This window comes from Passer domesticus, chromosome 7, assembly GCF_036417665.1.
Source record: "Passer domesticus isolate bPasDom1 chromosome 7, bPasDom1.hap1, whole genome shotgun sequence".
Taxonomy (NCBI): Eukaryota; Metazoa; Chordata; class Aves; order Passeriformes; family Passeridae; genus Passer; species Passer domesticus.
This window is the reverse complement of record NC_087480.1, coordinates 16,753,435-16,774,970: the sequence shown is the minus strand read 5'-3', so window position 1 is coordinate 16,774,970 and position 21,536 is coordinate 16,753,435. Positions and strand designations below refer to the sequence as shown.

General features: G+C 48.4%; 1 protein-coding gene across 2 annotated transcripts in view; it reads left to right on the top strand.

Annotated features, from left to right (window-relative positions):
- The first annotated feature begins 1,860 nt into the window (after nucleotides 1-1,860).
- TRPC5 (transient receptor potential cation channel subfamily C member 5) overlaps nucleotides 1,861-21,536 on the top strand; it is a 103,198-nt gene continuing 83,522 nt past the window's right edge. The window contains exon 1 of one of the 2 annotated variants that reach the window (XM_064427177.1): nucleotides 1,861-2,270. The gene's annotated coding sequence lies outside the window, so the exon portion shown is untranslated. Of the gene's footprint in view, nucleotides 2,271-3,342; nucleotides 3,597-21,536 lie in introns of those variants that run through there. The other variant, XM_064427178.1, reaches the window with a different exon arrangement.

Sequence of the window (21,536 nt, the reverse complement as noted above, 5' to 3'; positions counted from 1 at the left end):
GGTCCCTGTGCACAGGCTGTAGCCAGTAAACTCTTTCCTCAAGGGAAGCATGAGTGAGGTACAGCAAATTCAGAGTGTGAGTATGTATTATTCATCTTTTAACAACATCACAGCAAAATTTAGAGGAGTTTGGCAATGATTTTGATCATCAAAAGGGCAGCACATGGGTTTGATGTGTCTATAAGGCCAATGACAGGTTCTTCTTGAGCATCAAGACTCGGAGCATGAAGCGCAAGAAAGGCTCATTGTAACAGCCATGGTGCTACAAAGGAAAAGGAATTTAATGCTGTGATGTTGTGCCCATGACAGAACCACACCTGCACCACAAAATACTGAGGACAGGGGACCAGGGGACAGAACTCCCAGGTGGGTGTGGTCCTGCCCATAGGGATGTGGCTCTGGGAATGTCGCAGTGTGACAGTGGAGGCAGGATCTGTGGGATCTCTCTCCTGGATGAGTGCAGTTCTTCTCTCCTGGCCTAAGGAAATCCTGCATTCAGCTTGAGGTGCAGAAAGGGGAGAAGTGAACCCCAGTGTGACCTGGTGGGGTCAGTGGGAAAGGGAAGGAGGAAAAGTTCCTTTGTCTGGTTGTAGCAAGCTACCCTGGCCAGGGAAAAGGTGAAAGCTGGAATTCACTGGATTCACTCTGTCTTTAAAGCAGTTAGGAGCCTTGATCAGGAGCCTGACAGACTTTGACATCCACGAGACAAAGAGGCTGGGAAATGAGGAGCAGATGTGGGCTCTGAGCCCTGAGATGGCTGCAGAGCTCAGGTCCAGGGCTGGTCCTTGGACAGGGTGTCACCCAGTGCTGTGCTGGGAGGTACTGGTGGCTCTGGGACTCCCACGGGCCAACCTCCCTGTGGCAGGAGCAGGCTGGTGGGGGCTCTGAGGGGTGTGAGGGAACCATGAATGGGTGAGTGGATGTGTGTGGGGTGTTGGGGTTTAAGCCCACCCAGCAACAAAGTACAATGCAGACCATTCACTTATACCCACTCCACAAATGGGATGGGGTGGAAGATTGGAAGGAAGGCAAAACCTGTGGCTGAACTAAAAACAGCTTAATAACTGAAATAAAATACTATAATCATCATCATCATCATCATCCAACTGTAATGAAAGGGAGGTGACAAAAGAGAGACAGGAACAAACTCTAAGAAGGACAAGTGGTGCACACACAGTGCACACACGGAGCACTTGCTGACAGACATCCAGCCTGTCCCCAGCAGTGATCAGTGACCCTGGCCAGCTCCCCCAGTTCCCATACTGGGCAGGACACTGTGGTATCCCCTCGGCCAGTTCAGGCTGGCTGTCCTGGCTCCCTGTGCACCTGCCCACTGCACAGCCTTGGCTTGGGGTGAGCCCTGCTCAGCCACAGCTACAGCACTGGGGTGTGAGCATCACCGTCCTCACACTGAACCCAACCCAGGGCCCTGCACCACTTCATGGGGGGAGAATTCACTCCGTCCCAGCCCAGTGTGTGTGTGTGTGTGTGTGTGTGTGTGTGTGTGTGTGTGTGTGTATGAGGGGTGGCTGTATCCTGTGAGGGTGTGAGTGATGTGGCTGAATGTGTGAGGTGCCATTGTGCCCACACTTGAGTGGGGTGTGCACTGGGGGGTTGTGTAGGTGTGCGGGGGTGTCTTGGGGTGTGTGTAGGGTGGGTCAGTGTGTGGGGTGTGTCTGTGTGTAGGGTGTCTGTCGATGTGTAGGGCGTGTGTGTCTGTGTGTGCGGGTGTGTGTGTCGCTGTGTGCGGGGCAGGTATTTCTGTGTGCGGGGCGTGTGTCTGTGTGCGGGGCGTGTGTCGCTGTGTGCGGGGCGGGTATTTCTGTGTGCGGAGTGTGTGTCTCTGTGTGTAGGGTGTGTGTCGCTGTGTGCGGGGCGTGTGTCGCCGTGTGCGTGTGCGGGGCGGGTGTCTCCGCGCGAGGGGCGGCGTGTGCCCGGTCGCTCGGCTCGGCTTGGCTCGGCTCGGCTCGGCTCCGCTGCGCTCGGCTCGCCCGGGGCCCGGCAGCCGCCAAGGGACGGGCGGAGGCGGCGGGGGCAGCGCGGGAGCTCCCGGCGGGGTTTTTGGGAGGCGGCTCGCAGCCCTGCCCGCCGCCGGGCGCGGAGCGCGATGCCGCGGCCGCCCTGCCCTGCCCGCCGGCGGCGCGGAGCCGCGGGGCCGCGGGCGGCGGCGTAGGGACCGGCCGGGCGGAATGGGGGAGCCCGGCGGATCGCGGCTGAGCCCCGGGCCCGCGGGCACCCCGGCGGGTACCGCCTGACGGAGCGGCGCGGAGGTGAGCGGGGACCGGGCGGCACCGGGCACGGCGCCGGGAGCTCCGCGGGCGCTCTCGGAACTTGGAGCCCCGAGCCCTCGAGTGCCAGGCGCGGGTGGGTCGGGGCCGCTCCGTGCCCGCATCCCCCGGAGCCACCGGCACCGCCTGCCCCGGCGTGGAGCGCTGCTCCCGCTGAAGTTACCGGCGGCGGCACCGGGAGGGATGCGGCTCCGGGAGAGATGCAGGACCGGCCGGGAGGGATGCGGGACCGGGAGAGATGCGGGACTGGACGGGCTGCGTGGCCCGGGAGTTGCCGGCAGCAGCGGGACTCGCATCCCGAAGGACGGTGCTGGATTTTGTCTGCCCTTGCCCTAAATGACAGCACCTGCACCCTCGCAGAGCGGGTTAAATGCAGGTTCAAATTGTTATTCCTCCGGGCAGTCCTTGACCTGGCTGCGAGTCATCTGGGTGACCCACGTGCCCTCAGCATGGGAAAGGTGGCAGTGATACCGGAGGGGTGTTCTCTGCTGTGATTTTCTGCTTGCAGCGGAAAAATGCTTTTTTTATCGACCCCTCTTTGAACTACCAGGCATCTCGCAGTTCATAGTGTATCAAATTCTGCAGGGAAAAAAAAAAAGAAAAAAAGGCTGATTTTCAAGACTCTTCATAAGTTCATTTGTTTACTATGGAGCAGTGACTTCAGTGGTCTCTTTGGTATAAAAACATTCTGCTTGTGTGATATTTTTGGTGGCATTGACAACAGATTTGTTAGTCATGGTTATGAATATGGTAATGTGCGAGTCTCCCATTAAATTCTCCATGCTCTGAGGTAACATGGTTGAACAGTCACCTACCAAGTCCTGCATCCTCGAGCAGCATCGCTCTGAATTCCCAGTCTGTTTGGCCACTTCTTCTTAACTTTTCCACTGTATTGTAAAAAAAATATTTGGTCCTTCTGCGGGTCAGATGCAAGCCCTAAGTTTCGTGCCCGGTGCGTCTCCGTGCAGTCGAGCTTATGTAATGCAGTGCCCTGTGCGGAATGCCAGAGGTGATCAAGGAGCACAGAATCTCCCGGGTAGGAAGGGACCCAGCGGGATCAAAGCTGGCAGGAAGGATTTTTGGGAAGAGCGTTGTCTTTGTGGTCACGGTGCCTCTGTGTGTGTGCCTGTCCCCGCGGAGAGCTGAGCAGGGTTTTTCTGCTCTGAGGACATTCTCCCTGATCCTGGGCAAGGCTCTCCGTCTTCTTCGGTGTTGATTGCCTTCTCCCTAATGATGTCGTGTGTCACTGCTTCCCAGGGCTCCGTGAAGCTGCTCAGAAGCCCTTGAGAACACTTTTCAGCCAGGCAGGTACTGTGTAAATGCAAATTGCTGTATTGCTGCTTTAAAAATGCTTTTCAGAAGTTAAAGCGGTATCTTTAGGCAGTTCATTGGAACTTGTAGCCAAATGCCTATTCAGGGAGCTCCAAAGCAGACTAAAGGAAGTGGCATTTTGACTAACACCCCCTCCTAAAGAAATCTAGTGCTGTTTTTTGAGAAAAGGCAGAAAAGCACCCCCCATTTGTGTGTTATCAGATGTGTCACTCTTTGTTCCGGCCGTGAGTATTCGCTCCCAGTTTCCCTGCATGTAACTTGGCAGTAATTATCAGCTGAAGAAATGCTTCAGCCCCAGACCCTTTAGTGGATGAAGTCATGAAAGTGCTTCCCCTGACCACGACACCCCTGGCCCTCTGTGAGCCCACTGCTCTCTGTGCTGGGGCTTTGCTCTTCCTCTGGTTGTACTTTTATTCTCAGGTACAGCAGGGATCAATACACTGTCAGCGAGGTGCAAGACTTCCCAGGCAAGAACTATACCTCAGATACTGCTACAGAGTACATTTCTAGAATTAAAAGTAAAGAAAAAGGTCGAGGTGCTGGTTTTTTGTTTAGTTGTTTTTTTTATTCTTGTAAAACAGTGAAGAGAAACTAGACGGAAAAGGACTTGAGCTTGAGACTAAGCTCTGATCAGTGTTCGTATATCTTGCAAGTGCATAGAACATTAATAGAATTCCTTATTTTTATTACTGGGCTTCTGAGAGAATGATTTCTGTTTTAATGTGCATAATTTTCACTGTAGTGTATTGAAATCTCATTGGTTTTGTAATATGTTTTTTAAAAGGTGTTGTTACTTTTCATAACCCCTTTTTGCTTTGGTAGAATCTCTGAATAGCTTCTAGGATTGCGTTAAAGGTAATGCAAACCTCCAAATTCTTTGATCAGCTTCCTTTCTGCAAAGATTTATTTCAGGCAACCTTAAAAAAATCCTTAGAATGTCAATTCTGAGGTCTTTTCATGTTGTGGATTTAATAGACAAGGTACTGTCAGCTGAGCTATGAGTCTTGCTAAGAATATGATTACGTTGTTTTTTGAGAGATGTAGTTCTTGAAAACATACCTTGGAGAAGAAAATTCACAATAGCTATGTGCAAATAATTTTTTTTCTTACAACAGATGGAAGAGCAGTCAAGGGTGGCTAAAATTAGTTTGAAACAGAATAGATTATTCCTACAAGTACAGTAGTATAATTTGTACAAAATGAGCCAAATCCTACTAATTGTTACACTGTAACTGGTGTAAATATAGAGTAATTTATTTGCCTGGATTTTCTCCTTCTTTAAGAAGAAATGTAGAACACAGGGGACTGTGAGGCTGTTGGATTTTGACATGCTTGCAAAAGTCAGTTTTTTTTCTGAAACCCAGTGGCAGAATATGGCCCCCCACTCTCATCTTGACAACAGCATAATATTCACTCCCTGAGACTCCAGTTCCAAATTTGCTGTAATGTGATTGTGGGTAGAGGGTTGCTGAATGACTCAGATGAATGTAGCTCAGAGTAAACAAACATGTAAATCATTTCTGGCTAGAGACAGAGAAAGGAAAGCATGAGAAGAGAAGAAAAAAGCCAACCTGCAGGATGAGGCATTTATAAAGTCATGTTCAGCAAGGATCACCAAGTTCAGCACAGAGTGCAACCATGAAAAAAACTGGGGTCTGGAGTTGCCACGGTGTTCTGTCTCTGGAAATGAGAGGCACCTGTGTGGAGTGAGTGCCTAAATGCAGGTTTTGCACAGAGCAGAGTTCTGCAGTTGCTTGGGCTGACAGCCCAAGGTGGGCAGGTTCATCTCAGCGCCTGCATTTGGCACTTCTCAGAGGCTGAGAGCTGGGAACCTGGTGTGCTGCTTGTCCCAGAGAGACATGGTGCTGCCAGGCATGGATGTTCATCTCTACAATGTCCAGTTTGGGGGAAAAAATAGCACAGGCTAGCAAATGATTGCTGAAAGTTTCTGAGCAGGAAATCCTGGTGAGCAATGTGGAATTGGTACGAATAACTGCAGAAGGGTCCAGACCCAGTGTGTGGTTCAGATTAAGAAGCACCAGAGCACGTCAGTGGCTTTTAAACAACTGTGGGTTTCTCAGCTGGACAAGCACTAAAGCAGAGCAAGGAGCAAGGCAAAGGCTGCTCTCAGTTGATTTTCCTGCCAAGGGAGATGGCCAGCAAGCACAAATCACTGCAACAGAGCATCTTGCCAGCCTGCTCCTCTTGGATGGCCAGGTCCAGCGCAGGCAGGACTCAAGGGAGGATGGAGCTGTCCCTGTGTGAGGGAGCTGCAGTGGCTGGAAAGCTGGGACAGGGTTGTTCTTCTTTCAGCTCTCTGAGCGATTCCGCTTCAGTGTGCTTTCAGGGTAAGTTAGGTTAAGTTTCCTCTTGGGGAAGCAAGAAATGTGCTGGCATCCAGAGTTGAAATGAGGAGAGCTGGGGCTGGTCCCCTCCTGCTGCTGCATGAGGATCAGTTCCCTGCAGCTCTGGCTCCCTGCTGGATAACCTGCCTCACGTTCTGGCTGCTTTTATCATCATGGTAAAGAGGCTGCTGGGTTGTTGTGTGGAGCTCTTCAACATAAAAGTTGTGTTCTTCCTGAGATTTGTTGCCTTGCAAAGCAGTGAGTGGTCCCTAAGTGAAGGGAGGCATGGCATCCTTGCAGTGTTTTCTGTGAGGTGATGGCTGGGAAGGGGAGGAACTGGAGGGACAAGGAGTATTTCTCTCTGCCTATGAGTAGCAGGTAGACTTGGGTCCTCATGTTCTCCATTTTTCATTTCCTTTAGAGCACATCAGATTTTATGTGGTGTTGGTCACAGTGGCCATGATAGGGGACTTGCCTTTGGCAGCAGGATGGTTTCTGCTGATGGGAATGATGGGTGTTTCTCTTAGCTCATTAGACACGTATTATTATTTATTCTCAGCTCAGTCTCTGGATTCAAGCCAGGAAGCTGCTTTGTCCTTATTCCCTTCTCCCTTCTCTCCCTCTCTCTCCCTCTTCACGTGCAGTGAACATGTTCCAGTGAGAACTGAAGCAATTTCCTGGCCCCTCTCACGTGTCCTGCATCCCTTTTTTCATCCTTAGAGAGCAATCTGATTCACTCTTTGGGAAAGACTGGCTTAAGCACCTGAATAGAGTCAGATAGGTTCCCTATCATGTCTGCTAATTAAATTGTAATGCTCATTACCACAGGATACTGTGGAAGGCAAAAGCATGAGCCGGTTGAAAAACATGAGGCAAGTTTACAACACACAGAGAGAAGACAGGAAGGATGAAGGTCTGGGTGTAACCTCTGGCTCCCTGGAATTTCCAGATGCAGGGACAGCCCAGAAGGGCACCCAGACTGCTGCCCATCACCAGAAATGGCATCCTGGGATAGAAGGAGCATGGATTTAATCCCTTCCTGCGTTCTCCCAGCTCTGACATGCACAGCTTGCTTAAAACAGCAGTTCACTTTCTGCTCAGTAAAACAGAGAGGGAAGGACAGAGCCTATGGAATAGTGTTTATTGGGCTTTTTGGTTCCAGAATGATAACCAGGGTAGAGATTTCAGCATGCTCTCACAGGTATTAATGGATTAACATAGGAAGCTGCAAGAATTTCATTGTGTGAAGCCTTACTGACAAAAGCAGTGAGAGGATGAAGCCATTTGGGGCTCAGGGCTCTGGCTGGGACAACAAGATGAAATAATTCCTGTCTCTCATTCGCTCTTTGTGTCCTGTTCATTCTGGTTTGTGCTGCATTACGAAATGGAGGTGCTGATCTCTTACTTAGCCTGGAGCTGCAGTTAATGGAAATCTCTGTATTATGTGTATTGGGGTATTTGAAAGTTTCCAGGTGGAAAGACCTCCAGGTTTATAAAATTGTCCTAGTGCCCTAAAGTTATTAATAATAGGAACAAGAGGAATAAGGATTGCTAGGATGGCAGTGCCTTGTCACCCACTTCTCCTGTGGGGTCGAGTTGGAGGCAGGGATGTGGTCAGTGACTGAACGGACAGGGGCTGTGAGGGGGTCCCTGAGGAGCTGCTGGGAAGGCTGATTTAAAGAGAGGCATCTGCTGCAAGAGAGGGATTTTCTAACTGAAAAGAAGAGGTTATGTGGACAAAGGAAGTAAGATGTGATCTATGGAAGAGGGCAGGAGAGCACACAGAATGTTTGAACAAAAAGATGCAAAGTCCCTGCAGGGTCTATAGTGAAAAGCTTTTTCCCAGATCTTTCTGTCCTGTGTGATACCATCAGGGGATCCTCATCTGGGAAGAGCAGACTGAGCCTCTGAAGAATCTTAAAAGTTTGCTTCTGCTGCAATATCTCATTTCTTCAGCAAGAAAACAAAAATGAACTTTCCTCCCGGGGGAGTCCATGACGAACTTTCCTCTGGGAGTCCATGAGGGCCATACTGGAGCTGACTGGACTCAGTGGCTCCACAGGGACTGCTGAAGGGACCAGGGCTGCCCAGACACAGCCGTGTGCTCCAGCAGCCTCCTGCTTCCTCGGCAGGCAGAGCAGATCCTCTGAGGTCCTGGCTGGTCCCCCATGGCCAGCTTGGATGCACAAGAGGAAAGAGGTGCCACGTCCCTGTTCCAGACAGACCCCGGGTCCCTCCTCTGTGCCATGGATTTAAGGGGCACAAGCTGAGCCCACACCAGGGCAAGGAGATGCTCTGTAGCAGGGAAAAGGGCTCCAGGCTTCTCAGATTTAAGGTCTAAACCAAGGTCTAAACTTCTGCTTTAAAATGCGCATCTTTGTTTAAGCGTGGAGCTCCGTGTTTCCGGCGTGTTAGGGCAAATGTTCTGACATTCTTCTGTGGATCTTGAGCTGATGCCAGCTTTGGAGTGGTGCCCTCCCAGCTCTCCCCACTTCTTCCCCAGCTGCAGGGTGCCCAGAGCTCGGTGCTGGGAGCAGCCTGGGAGCTGGGAGAGGTTTGTTGTGGTCCTGCAGAGCCGCGCCTGCGCGCACCCGGAGCAGCTCCGCTTCCACATTATCTCCTGCAGCTTTCCCTGCACCCTGTCTGTAACCTAATCAAACAGGCTGAGCAGCTGGTGAGTGGGAGCCTTGCCTGTCAAAGACAGGAGTATGAATATCAGCAGTCAACAAGCCATCACTTCAGCTACTGGCACAAAATGGAATCGGGAAGGGTAGACACCCCTCCCAAAAATAAACCCATTGCTGTCCACAGGAGCCACATGAACCCCTGGCTGACTGAAATAGTTTGGGAAAAGACAGGAGGAAGAGTGGCTTGGCTGAAAAGAAATGCAGGATGCTGCAGTGGATGAAAGGAAGAGAGGTGTTTTAGAAGTGTTTTACATACAAGGGTTTCTGGACGATCTCCAGTCAAAAATAGTTCATCTGCACTGGTCATACACCTATGGTGTGGGTCAGGGAACACAAAGATGAGCAGATCTTTCTGGGTTGTCCTCTGATTTTGACAAAGATTTGAATGTCCTCATGAATGGAACAAAACTTAAAATAGGTGGTTTTGTCCTACAAAAATCTTACAGATTCCTGGTATGTCGCTCCAGTCTTCAAGCACAACAGTCAGCAAGCTCCCAAAGTTTTTAATTATTTATGCAAAGAGGAGCATCTAGAGAATCCAGAGCCTGGTAGTTAAATCTCTCAGCAGAGAGCTGGGGAAAGACAAGGAAAGGCTGGGATTCAGGCCACCAACACAGGTCTTTCTGTAGGGAATAAAGATCAGATTTGTCAGAGTTATTAGCTCTGCCTGGTCCCCGCTCAGGGACATTTCCAGTCCAAGGCTGAGTTAAATTCTCAGAATTTCCAGTTCTTGCCAGACTGAAGGGAACTGTGTCTCTAATCAGCCTCTTCTCTCTCACCAGTCCTGGGGCTGGCTATGGGTTGAATTGTTGGTAAAAACTGAAGGGCCCTTCTGTGAGCACAGGAGCTGCAATGGGGAATGAAAAAATTCCCACTGACTTGAGCAAGATTTCGACCTGGGCATGAAGAACAATGTTTTATTTCAGATGTTCTCACTGTCCTCTGAAGGGTTTGTTTTCATTCTTTCTTAGGGCATGCTGTGTGATGGCACCAAAATTCTGGGTGAAGCATTTGGGGTGTAATGAAAGAGTGATGCTGCTGCCATGACCTTCCCATACATTTTGGGATTAATCTTTCTCTCCTGCAAAAAACAGCTGGAGACAAGGCTTCCTCTCCTGTGTTACTGACCTGTGCAGAGCAGGCCAGTTCAGAGCTGTTATGTGGGTTTGCTTTTTTAGCATCAGAGCTGTTTTTTGCTGCTTCTGCATACAGAGCTTCCCCTCAGTGACCAGAGGTGTGTGTGGAGCAGGGACATCTGACTTGGGCCAGTGACCTCTTCAGGAGCATCCTTCTGTCCCTCCCAGAATGGGGGCTGACTCAGCCCAGAAGTGTGGGCAGGAGTTCAGGCTCAGCCCTCTGGAAGCACAGAGTTACAGATGGGGGGTAAAAGCTGTGTGATGTTTTGTGCTGTGACAGGCTGAGGTGAAGGGAACTGAGGAGCTGAGAGTCACAGAGTCACAGAGGAGTGATTCCTGCAGTCCTGCTGCAGAGTCCCTCTCAGAGTCCTTTAATCTGGTTATTCTGCTTGGCTGAAGTTCTTTAACTGCCAAACTTGGAGCACTGAGGCTGTGAGAGGATGCTGTGCCTGATCCAACATTTAAACCAGGATATAACCACAAACACCTGTCCAATCTCTGCTGTCAGGTTATTCATAGTAACACTGTTACACGGGGTTTTTTTTTCCCCTTTCTAATTGCCATTTCAGACCCTGATCCAGGTTCTGCAAATGGCTCTGCTGTTCCTGGATGTTTGGCCAAACCTGCTTTTGCCAGCTCATAGATTGGACTTTCATTTTCCCTGGTGCTTGTAGGAGATTTTGGGTAGCCAGAGATTGTGGTTCTGTTTCATCCAAAAACTGATGCTTGAGCCTGAGAGCCTTTTCAAATGCCCTCTGGTCATCCTGGCAAGGTGAGAGCTGTTACACACGTTAAGGGTGGGTTTTCCTCCCTTTCCAAGGGATCACCAGGCTTGAGTGGGAACAGCTGGGGCATGCAGAGAGAGCATCCACACAGCACTGAGTCCTGGCCCAGAGCACGTTCCTGTGCTTAAATATTGAAGCATTGTGAAGAGAATGCAGAGTTGAAAAAAAGAAATAAAATTAGGCTTTCAGTTCTTGTTCACCTCCGGAAAATCTGAAGTATGTTAATGGCATTATTACTGTGCCCATACTGCAGCTTAAATCGGCTTTATGGATTGAGCCTCTTAGCGTGGAGTTAGGATAGATTAGCAGCATTTCCACCCATTTTACAGGCAAGGAAAGAGAAACACAGCAGCAAGATTGAGAAGCCCAGGCTAGGTTTCTTCCTTCCTCGAGGCTGTGCCGCACAAAGCTGTCACTGAGTTCAGTTTATTAGCTCAGAAGGAAACGAACAGTGTGCTGCTAAAAATGTGGTTACATGAGGGGCACCATCCTGCTGTGTGGATTTTGTGATGGATGGATTCCCATTTTATTCATCTTTTATAATCTCAGCACACAGAATATGCCTTTGTGAGTACTAAATGGGGAATCAAGTCATAAAGAATTGAGACTTCAAATGTGAAAAGTGAAGAGTATGGGCAGTTCTTCAGTGGAAGTGAAGTCTTTTATAGGGAAGATCATTTATAAGTATCATGGATGACTGATGCTGCTCAGAAGTACTGGTTTGTTTCCAAATTAACCAACACATAAGTAGACCTGCTCGTGCCTCATTTAAATTCTTTTTTTATCTTGGTTTGGAACCAGAGGCCCAATCTAATGTTTTTCATCCAACACTCTTGTTTAATCCATGTGGATCAATTATCATTATCAAGAGCTGCTGCTAAAGAGAACGTCCTGCACCTGAAAAATGAACTCTGGAAACAGCCTCCTCAGACTGCAGGATTTTTCTATCCCACATGGATCTCAGTGCAGTGGAGATGCTGGACACACAAGGGGTGTTGGAATACCAGGTTTTTGGTTGGAGCATCTCCGTTTTTGTAGATGTTTGGAGCGTGACTGCACTTTGCATGAGTGCTTGAATCCCTGAGAACTGATGGAAAGTCACAAAGTGACAAAGTGATGGGCTGTTCTTGGTGGAAACCCAGTCATCTGCTGGCATTGGACCAGCCAGGATGTGTTTGTAGCACTGCTGACAGTGCCTTTTGTGTCTGGGCAGCTGAGGAGACCTCATGGGGCAGAAAAGCACAGCTTTAGTTCAGAGGAAATATTAAAAGCCAGCAGTGTGTGATTGTGGCAAGAGTGAATCCTGTTTGTGTTTGCTACAGCCCAGGAACATTCCACGACCTGAGCATCTCCACCCTCCAGGGTAATGTCAGAACAATCTTTGCAGAGATTGTTTCCTCAATGTTTCCTGCTAGCCCACAGCCTATTTCTGCACAGAGATGTACAAGGCACCAGGAGATGGTCCTGTTTTGGTCCATATTTGTGCTTTATTGGGTTCTAAAGCTCCCCTTAAGCAGCACACACCCAAGCCCAGCACAGCACTGGTGATGCATGGATAGAGACATACTCCTCATTGTTCTTTTTTCTTATTTTTTGGGTGCTGAGGAGGGCAGATAGAGCCCAAAAGTGACAGTGACAATAGGTTTAACTCAAAGCTTAGCAGGCTTTGGGCTGAGAAGAGGAGAAGTTCAGTGGCAGCATGTGACAGACCACATTGGTGGGACATGAAATGGGCAGCAGTGCACAGAGATGCTTTGATGTGCTCCCAAAGCTTTGCAACGCCTTCCCTGCTGAGCTGGAGGAGAGTTTTAGTTTGGAGAGTCTAGTCAATGGCATCACAAGTGCAAAGAAGCAGGAAGGACTCCAGGATAGTGACTTCTCTTTTCAGTTTTGGCTGTGCAATTAGGAGTTATGTTACTGGAGTCTGCAAGACAAGTGGATCTGCATAGGCAGAGTGGAATTCAGAGTGCAAAAAATGCATTTGAAACAATTTGGCTCTGCTCTGGCTGAAGCAAAGTGAAGGAGGAGCATAGTAAATTAATAACTAACACTAGAAAAGAAAATAGGAAAGGAAGTTAAAATAATGGATTGGTCTAAGTGCTTCTGTGCTCCAAGATGGCTTATAAATATATACAGATTTAATTAGGAGAGGGTTATTTGAAATCTCAAAGCCAACTATCAGCCTCTCACTTTCTCACAATATTTTGTTACAGCCTACTATAAAAAAGGCAGTTAATTAAAACAGATTTATTCATCCAATCATGCAGGTGTTACAATGAGACAGTGTTTCCAGAACCTGGGTATTTTTGTTCAATTTAATGGAAAGTAATAATATTATGTAGGAGGTGTCTCTAACTGCAATATTCATCCCTGCTGCCTTGGCTGTGTTCAGTGCCTCTGCCCTGAGCCCAGCAGGCTGCAAACACTCCCTGAGGTGTTGTCCTGCTCTCCACGTGTGAGCAGGGAGCATTTCCCTGTGATTGTGTCGCTTGCAGGCTGCAGTTGCTGATGTTGCTTGCTCAGGCTGTGCCCTGAGGATTTGCAGCTGATGCTAATGCAATCCATGAAGTGGAGTCACTTTGAGTTTGCATTTATCAGCTTCTGCAAGTGCAAACCTGCTGCTGCTGCACTGCAACAGAGGTGTCCCTGCTGCTCTGAACCAGCCAGGACAGATCTGGGAGCTGCATGGCTCTGTGCTTGGTGCTGTGGCCAGCACTGTACAAGGCAGAGTGGACAGTCAGGGTTTTCCCCCAGGAAGGGCTGGGGTGTGTGTCTGTGTCTGTTGAAGTGGTGTCACCTTTTCCAGGCTTTAAGGAGCACATTCTTGAGTCATGCTGAACTCTTTGTGGCAGTTTCCCCTCACTCCTGTAGCAGTGTTGGTGTTTGTGAGCAGATCAGACTGAGAGACCTTTGGCACAAGGGCAGCATCCCCAGAGCTGTCGCTGCCCTTTGTTTTCTTTCACAGAAAGTTGAAGTCCAGAAAGAAATTTGGGAAACATACGGGTAGCATTTGATTTTTTTTCCCACCTGAAATGTCAGCCAAGTGACATTTGTTGTCAGACACGGTGTGACAGCCTGGACTATCCTGCTGAGGGTTTGCAAGGAGCCTCAGGAGCTCTCCTGAAATGCAGGGAATTCTTGGAGGAGTCCAGCTTCTTTCACCCAGGCCCCTCACTCCTGTGGCTCCCCTGGAAGGTGATCCTTGGTTTCTTGGCTAAGTCAGCAGGAGTTTGGGACTGGCAGGATGATTTGCTGAGCAGGTTTTTGGCTGCAGAGAGCATCTCACTTACAAGTGGGACACTGCTTCACCTGACCCAGCACATTCAGAGTGAGTTTGAGTGCTGCTGTCATTAAAAGCACCACAGAAAACTCAAAGTCCAAATAAAGGGAAACTGGCTAATAATCCTCATATTAAAAAAAAAATCCCACCAAAACCAGTTTTGAGGTGCAGAATATACCCTTAGCAAAATATTTTGATTTTACTAAGGAAAATAAATCATCCCTGACTGAGCGAGGGTGGACTGCTCTGAGACTCCTCAGGAATGAAATAAAATTGAGAGGTACCAGGAGGAAAAATAAAGACTTGAGGTAGAGAAGCATCTGCAACTTGGAGTCCCTCCAAACTGCCACACTGTGAATAAATGGCTCTTGGAGCTTCAAGGCCTGGCCTTGGGGATGGGACAAGGACTGCAGTGCCATCCTCCCGTGGCAGGAGACTGAGGGGGCAAACACAGCAGTGGCTGTGCAGGGTGGATGCACAGCAGTTGCCAGGGTCAGTCAGGTCAGCAGCACCTTTAATTATTTTAAGGTAAAGCTTGGAGCAAAAGCAGGGAAGAGCTGCAGTCACCATGGTCAGATGGGTAGAGCCCAAATGGCTTCTGGCCCTCCTCTTCCTCATCGTAGAACTCCAGGGGAAACCAGTGGGGGAAAAAAGCAAATTTGTCCATTCAAGTAACAGTTTACTAACAAACATAAAATGCTTGGATTAGTCCATAGGTGTGTGGAATCTTTGCTTCTTTTTTGCCAAGGTTGGGATTAAATGCACAAGACTTTTTTTTAATTGGGACTCAGATGTTTGTTAGTTCTTATCTCTGTTACAGTCTCACAAACCCTGAGTTCTGCAGCACTTCTTTCTAACAAACTGAAAATTGAGCCCCATCTCTCTCTACAAGGCCTTTTAAGGATAAACTGTCCAATTAAGAAATGACACCTAAATAATTTTTACTTTTAACCCAATAACCAACCACCCGTGCCCCACAATGGGGACTTTTTTATCCAATTACACAAAACCTCCCAAACCCACGGAGAAGAAGGTGAAGAAGAAGGAGCAGCCTCTGCCCTAAAACCTCCATCTTGCTTTGTATTTATTAATATATTCTAAAACCGTTAACTCTGAGTTTCCCACCCTGTGATATCACACACTTCTATTCAAACTCCACACCCACAATCCCAGTTCCATCATTCCATTTTGGAAGCTTCTCCACGGCCTCAGGTCAATGCAGTGTTCTCTTGGGGGTCAGTGCATGGCAGCACAGAAAGTCAGAAATTCTCAGCAGCCATGGTTCCAACACGTAGGGGATCTTTACTAAGCTGGCATGGAAATAGTTAATTGCAGGAGACTCTGAGTATATCTTCTAGGAGAAATTCCTCAGAGCACAACTGAATTCCTCAGTTCAAAGGATTGAACTGAGACATTTAAGAGCTGCACCAGTTCTCTCTCCAGCTGGAGCACCCCCTCGTGCTGACAAAAGATGAGTTCCTTGCCCTGGGATCTGAGGGATGAGCAGTGGCAGGAGCATCCCTGTCTCACTGTGGGGAGAAAGAAAATACTTGTGCTCACATAGAGCCAAATAGGTGAACAGCTGACACAGCACTACCACAAAGCAGGGCATGGCTGGTGTCTGTAGTTTTCCATGCTTGCCTGTGTGAAAACTAGGGAGGATGTGGCTTTTTGGCTCTGTTCTGCAGGGCCTGGCTGCAGGGGCTGCCCAGGAGAGCAGTGTTTGTGCTCCCCAGAGGTGCTTGCAGCTGGTAAAATCCACTCCACTGTGTTCTGATCAGAAATGAGGAAAGGTGGACCTGAGCTGCAGTTTTGGGAGTGTCTTGGTTTGAAAAGCCAGGTGTCTGGTAAGGAAGGCAGGAGCTTCCCCTGAAATGGAAAATGTAAAGCCCCTCCCTCTGAATTATTATTATTTTGAAATTAAGGGGCTTTCAGGGAAATATACGGGGATAGGAATAACAGTTCTTTTATTAGGGAAGAAAATAAAAATAAACAATTCAGTAATACAAAACGAACCACTGCCAGAGTCAGGAGCTGAGCCCTGTGTGTGAGGGTGGTGGCACAGTCCCATCCCATGGGGGCTCAGCCCTCCTGCAGTGCCAGCTGTGCTTCTGCTGGAGCAGGGATCCTGCACAAGGCTGCAGTTTTCCTCTGGAGCTCCAGGGCTGCTGGAGATGGGCCTGGTGTTCCTCTGGGAATGCAGGGCAGGAGAAAGCTGCTCCTGTAGGAATGCAGGGCAGGAGAAAGCTGCTCCTGTGGGAATGCAGGGCAGGAGAAAGCTGCTCCTGTGGGAATGCAGGGCAGGAGAAAGCTGCTCCTCTGGGAATGCAGGGGGCAAAGGCTGCTGTGCTGTTCCAGGCTCAGATTGTATCCAGGTAGGAATGCTTGGCTCCTGCCCTGGGCAGAGCATCTCCCCATGGGATGCTGGAATTTGATCAGCCCTGCAGGGACACTCCCTGGCCATGGACAGCAGACATCTACTGGAGGGAGGATTGGCTGTGGCAGAGATAAAGAAAACTGCCCCACGAACAGCAGAGAACTGCCCTGCTCTGGCAGATGTGAAATAGAACACACACCCCCAGCTAAATCTTTTACCCTAAGATAGGGAGGAAGGAGTCAGACCTGGGCCAAAGATAGCTGAAGAAAGTGAACAGAAAATTTGGATTAATGCATTTAAGACAGAATTGAAAAGAGGTCATCACTGGCAGCAAGATCCAGCTAAGAAAACAAAATGCAAGGGCTCCTTGGAGTGCTGGAAAGGACAGGAAAGTTGGTGCTGAGTCTGGCTTCCCACTAGAGAGCTGAGCTGGCAAAGTTAATTCATGAGCAGGGGATGGAAATCTCAGAGAAACAGGTTGAAGAAGCTGAGGAAATTTAGACAGGCTGCAGGTAGTGTAACACTAAGCAAAAACCAGGTCCCTGGTGGCACTTCAGAACACAGGACCCAGGGAATGAACCTCAGTGCATTGAGAAGAATTCAGCCTTAGTTCATCAGAGGAAAAAAATAGGTCTGGTTTGGTTTTTTTCATGCATATAGAGGTAGCTAGCTACTAAACACAAACCTATTCCTTTAGTAGAGTTACAGAAAGAGACCTGAAAAATGAGGTTTTGAAGAAATTGTGAACCTGAATACTTTTGGTGAATCCAAATTAAGTCCTGTATGTAATTAAGCTAGCAGGGATGCAGGGTAATCCTAAAGAGTCAAAGAATTAATTTGAGATTTGTGACAGAAGCAAGATCAGACTCAGTATTTTAATCAATCATGCAGTCTGTCTAGGAACAGCTCAGAATTTGAGGAACATCCCAGTTTTCCCTTGTGATGATGCATGTAACATGTCTTCCATGGATATTATTTCTGCAGTAATTTTTGCTGTTCTTTTATGAAAACTAGATTGTGGGTAATAAAATTTAATGGATAATGTTCAAGAATGCTAACAGCTAATTACATGAACAGGGAAATGTGTAAAACTAACCATAGAGATTGAAATTATGGAGCTGTACATGCTCATTATGCCAATGTCCATTGAAAGAGTAATGGAAAAAATCCCCAGGTCTTCATCATTATCTCTGCCACTTGCTTGTTATACAGGCTGGGTTTAGCCCTTTGTATCTGTTTTTTAATCAGACACTTTGTCTGCTTTTTTGTATCTGGAAAGAGTGCTGACACTGAAGAGGAGAGCTGTGCAGTGAAATGTATTGAAAATAGGAAGAAGCAAAAATTGAATTCTAGGAACAGAACAGGTTCCTGTCACAGCAACCAAGAGCAGGTTGTGCTTGCTTGCAGGCACCAGTGGTGCCACACACCCTCAAACCAGATGAGAGGAGCAAACAGAAGAGCAGCTGTGAAAAGCTGCTTGCCCAGAAAGGCAGCGGAGCAATCCCCAGTCCCTGGGATGGGACTGTGGGGTGGATCAAATGCTGCTGCTCCCAGTGAGAGTCCTGATTACTTTTCAGCCCCAGAGGAGCTCTCAGGCACCTCAGGGATGCCACCCTCAAATTATTTTGCCACTTGTGGTGGGGTGTGCTCCCTGAGAGACCCCATTCTGGTGGAACACCAGCCATTCACATCACTGGTGTGAGAAACCAAAGTCAGAGCAGAGCTGGGCAATAATCTCATTTCCTGCGCATTAATTCTGCCTGTTTTGCCATGGACCTGATGGGAGCTGGGCTGATATGGTTCTGGCTGCTCTCCCCAGCCTTGTTGGGAGCTGTGGGGGAGTGCAGAAAGGCTCAGGTGGCTGTGCAGGGGGAGCTCAGCCTGCACTCTGCCCCCAGTCAGTGCTGAGAGCTGGAAACAGCTCTGGAAGCAGCCCTGGGAAGGGAGGATTACATTCTGAACACTGTGTTCACAGCAGGAGGTGGTTCACAGTCCAGGAGTGGGGTCAGCCTGAGCAAGCAAAAGCTGGAAAAGAAACACATGCCAGGTAAAACCATGTCCAAGTGATGTCTGATGCCTGCAGTGGTCCCTCCAGCAGCTTGCAGAGTTCCTCAAATTCTCTGCCTGTTTCCTGTGTTTCAGTGAGCACCTTAATCACAGCTCACTTCTTGCACAAGTTTTATTTATGTAGCTCCATTTAGGTGGGACAAAATAGGTGGGGGTGTCTTCAAACACCACCCAGGCATGGAAGTAAAAAGGATAATAAGGGTGCTAAAAAGGAAAGTAATGCAAACTGGTAACTTTCCATGTCCTCTGGTGTATAAGGATTGGGATTGTCACCAGCAGTGGTTGTGCCCCAGGATTCAACCCCTCCCTGAGATGGGTTCAAGCCCTTTGTTCCTTTCCAGGCTGTCTTGCTAACTCCTGTAGCTGTCTAAGCATCAGATACCTGAATTTTCTGACCCTTCAGAGGCATAGAGAATGGAAGATTTCAGATGAAGAAGCAAGAGGAAACCAAAAGAAAATGAGGATTTAAAAGAACAGTGCTTGTCAGAGGAGACCAGCAGTGCACCATCACTGCACATGTGCTGCTCCAGTGTTTGAGGGAAAACACCAGCAGGGAGGTCTCACTGCACTGCAGAATTCCACAAGGGGTTCAGCTGTCAATTGTCTTCACTTTTCTCAGATATTTTAACATTTCCCACATTAAAAATGTGGGAACCTCCAGCTGGACTAATTTTCCTGCCAATTACCAGAAGTTCATGAGATGACATCCATATAAAACAGAAAGTCCAGGCAATGCTAATGCCAATATCTGACTCCAGGGCAAGTGGAGGACTGCCACTCAGGTATTCTCCTCAGCTACCATGTGCCACTACTTTACATCAGCCACAAGATCATTGATCTACTTAGATGATACTGTAAACATTTCTTTGCCTCCAAGGGAACTGTTGGAAATAATCTTGGAGTCGGTGCTAAAGGTGTGGAGTGGAATGAGCTTCTTTCCTGCCTTGGATGCTGTCTTAAAAGCTGGAAGTGTCTCCTGCTTTGCTTTCCTTAGGAAAGGGGGGTGATGGTGCTTCCTATTTGCCAGGGCTCCCTAAGCAGGTGTGCCAGGGGCCAGGGCTTTGCAGGAGGGCCTGTGACATCCACTCTCTACATTTCTGTCTGTAGCCACACTTATGACTGTGCTTAAAGCAAGTTCTCCAGTGTGCAGCATATTTTACAGCTGGCTTTAAGCTCAGCATGGCAGTGGCAGAGGGGTTTTGCAGCTGAGGAGCTTCAGCAGGCCTTGGCTGTTAAGTAGGCCTGTACAGAAATGCATTTCTCCCCTGCCAAAACTGGTGTTACATTGGTGGCTGCTTTACTGGATTGAGTCAAAGGGATCCTCTGCCACTCCATGTGAACAAGGTGGATGGTATCTAGCTGGAATTATTTAATGCACTCACAAAACTGCCTCCATGGAGAACACCTGTGATGCTCCTGCACTGTGCTGGCTGAGTGATAACACCCTTTTAGCTTTATAAATAGGCAATCCCTGAAGTGTGGGGGCTTGAGGCAGTGCACAAAGTGCCTCTGTCACCCTGCCCTGCTACCAGGGCAGAGCACAGGCACGTCCCTTGCTGCAAGGACCATGATGGGGACTTGAGAGGAGGTGCAGGGGCCTGCAGAGAAGATCTGGCATCCCCAAATGAAGCAGATCCCAGGAAATGGTCATGGCCCCAAGCCTGACCGACCTCAAGGAGTGCTTGGACAGCACAGGGTGGGAATTTTGGGGTTTCTGTGCAGGGCCAGGAGTTGGACTGTGTGATCTTTATGAGTCCCTTCCAGCTCAGGATGTTCCATGACTCTGTGATTCTTGTTCTGCCAAGTCCATAGGCTCCAGGGCCCATTTCTTCCCTCTCTGTCCCACATCTCAAATCTGCAAACTTCGGCTTAAAGTTGGGAGATTTTTAAACCTAGAGAATTTGGGACACTTTCTGTCTGGTTTCTGCATCAATGAAGTTCACTCTGTGACTCACACTCTTTACTTCACACCCCAGAGGCTAGAAACTTTTTCTTTTTTTTTTCCCCCCCAGAAGAACACATTCTCATATAATTATTGAACTCCCAAAGCTGAGGGCTGAAAATAAACCCCAGCAAGTGTGGCTAGACTCCCAGGGAAGTGACAAGCATGGCATGACTGCAATCTAGTCTAGTCGTGCAGACTGTGAGCAGTTAGGGGAGCACACAACCCTGGGGAAAGCTGCTCTCCTGGGGTGAAACAGCTCCTTGATACCCTGCTGAGAGTGATGCTGCTCACATGGCCTGCTCCTTGGTGTGCTTTATCCTCAATCTCAATCTTAATGCCAAAACAGTTGCTTTCAGAGTCACTTTAGAGGCACTTTGCAGACAGTGCAGTGCTGCTCCCTTGGCAGAGATCAGTATCTTGTGAGCCATCTGTCCTGTAAGAAACAATGCTGCCTTGTCAGGGAGATGGTGAGAACGATATCCTACACGTTGTAATCTGCGATTTAGCAGCTCCACGCAGACATTCAGGAAAGACTGGCAGCATGAAAAGCACAGCTTTTATCAGGAGTGCACAGATAGGAAGAAACCCCAAGCAGCCAGGGACGTTCTGCAGGTAGTCCTTGTTTGGGGAAATGAAGCAATTAGTCAGCTTTCCTCTTTGCAGGTTCAGTGCTCACCATCCCTTTTATGTGCAGTAAATCACAATTTTGGTGCATGGCTGCCATGATCTGACCTATGGTTTAGGTAGAAGCCAGGAAAGCATAAACCAGGTGTGCAAAGCAGTGTTCAGGGAGAGCAGAGGAGAATTTGGTGGAATTGTGGATGCATGAATGTGAGAAATGGATCTGTAGAGAGTTCTCAGGGACTGACAGAAGGCTCACACGGTGTGCATCTGTATGCAAACTTCGAGATCAGAAATGCTGACTTAGAAATGCCATGGAATAGGACAGACATTGCTGAGAGAGACATGGAGCTAGAAACAAGTTTCAAAGGATGGCCTTGCAAAGGAGACTAGAGACTTTGGAGAAATAGAACTATGGAAGATGTATTGCATTAGGACCCATGAGGAGTAATTTTAGATGATTGGCTTTAAGGTATTTGCAGTATGCTGTGGCAAAAGCTGATAGCCCAAGAAACACTTATAGTGTATTGTGAATAGGAAATAGTTGGCTTCTGATTGTGGTGGCATGAATAATAACATCTGTATTGTCTCACCCTTCTCATGAGGCTGAAAATGGAATAAAAGTGTTTAAAACACCTCTCAGTTGCCCCATCCCTGGGTCAGCAAAGGGAAT